The sequence below is a fragment of the Petromyzon marinus genome, chromosome 47, assembly GCF_048934315.1.
Source record: "Petromyzon marinus isolate PM22_M1 ecotype Great Lakes invasive population chromosome 47, UKy_Petmar_22M1.pri1.0, whole genome shotgun sequence".
Lineage (NCBI taxonomy): Eukaryota > Metazoa > Chordata > Hyperoartia > Petromyzontiformes > Petromyzontidae > Petromyzon > Petromyzon marinus.
In genome coordinates, this window is record NC_133713.1 from 8,921,284 (window position 1) to 8,923,066 (window position 1,783).

The 1,783-nt window shown below is 50.5% G+C and overlaps 1 pseudogene; it reads right to left on the minus strand.

Annotated features, from left to right (window-relative positions):
• Positions 1-307: 307 nt before the first annotated feature.
• Positions 308-391, minus strand: LOC116952653 (U6 spliceosomal RNA; annotated as a pseudogene).
• Positions 392-1,783: the final 1,392 nt, after the last annotated feature.

The following is a 1,783-nucleotide window of genomic DNA, read 5'->3' on the forward strand; positions in this document are numbered from 1 at the left end:
TGACTGGGGTAACCTGAAAATGAAATGAAAAACTTAAAACCTGAAAATGTGTACGCGGCAATGGAAGGAAAATTACGGTAGCTACAAGCTCGCTATTTTTACTTTACCAGGTAAGGCCCACTGAGCTATACAGCTCTTATTCAGAAGCGGCTTGGCCACACGCGATGATAGCTCAACGAGGTGGCTTATCACACGGAAAATGCATACCAGCCAAATACTCTTAACGCGTGGTGTTAATTCTAAATGCGGATGGAGGGAAACACCGGAGTACCTGGAGAAAAATCCACGCGACCGCGGGGAGACAGATAATGCGCGTGCCATCTTTGCGCAGGTGCCGTGCCAATCTTCTCGGTATCGTTCCAATTTTAGTACACGTACTGCCGGAGCAAAAAAGAGAGAGAGAGAGAGACACGCAAACTCCAAATATACAGCAGGCATCAGGGTCGCGATCGATCCCACGGCCTCCTGTATACCAGGTGAGGAAGTTAACATCTACTAGCCACCGTGGAATTGTGTTTCAGCGACGCGTTCAGTGGTACGTGTGTACATTCAACTTCTTTCGCACCGTACGTAGCCAACCGCGCTAATCGGAGGTGCTGGAGGTGTTGGCGGAGATTTCCGAAGGCGTCACAAGCGAGCGAGCGAGCGGCGCGTTTGGTACGTGGCGAGCTCCCGGCTAAATAACCACCACCACCACCGCCACCACCACCACCGCTCGATTGCCAGACGATTGCACTTGCCCCGCGAGGTTGAAAGGAATCGCACCATCCCGGCCGACTTGTGGGAACGGTGAATCTAAGAGCCAATGCGGAGGATTTCTCCACAACTCAGGCTGTCGCCTGATGATGCTGGTCGTTGTAATCACCGGCGAAACTTGTCACGGTGCTCGAATTGTAAACGATGTCGTGGGATTACTCTGCAACACACCGGTGTGCTGGACTCGTGACTAATTGTCACGTTTTGTTCACGTGACAAACCTTACCAATTGGCCGTGTCGGTTGGTGGCGAGTTTAACGACAAATTTCTATTTAAAGCTTTCGTGACTGCAGGGATTCATATCCTTGGTTCTTGTGGTAAAGTCACGTAGAAGGGAAATAATAAACATAATTAATCCAATTATTGGTGTGGTCTTCACACTTGATGATGATTGCTTGTGTTGCAATCGAAACGTCGTGAGAATTTTCTTGTTTTATTTTTGTATTTACGCGATCTAACCCCAACAAAAAACCCCCTCTATTATGGTGCGAACGGGCTTAATAAAACATCCTGCGCACCAACTTTAAGCGTGTGTGTGTGTGTGTGCCGTGTGTGCGTGCGGTACACGCAAGGCGTCATCATGGGAATATCGACTTATTATTTTGGGGAGTCATTTGGCGAAACACCAAATAATTATGGGGAGCGGTGGCGAATATCCGAAACGGTCCTGGGCCTCCCGTAGATCGACTCAGCCTAAAATGAGTACCTGGCGCGTTGTGTAAACATCGCCACGTGGGGAGACAAAGGTGGCCGTGGCGTGGTGCTGGCCACCCACCCCCGTAACGTGCGCCGTGCCGGCCTTCATAGGTGCTGCTCGCTAACAGCATTTGCCCCGACAGTCTGTTACAGGCTACATGGGGTGGATCTTCGTGCACGCGCGTACCCGTAATTGTTCTGGTCGCTGGAGTCATTTGGCGGCTCGCCCCTAATGGAAGGGTACATTAATAATTTCCGCCTTCAAATTCCTTTCCGAAAATAAAGCGGAGGCAGAGTTCGTCCTAATCCCGGATTAGCCCCGAAGCGGCGA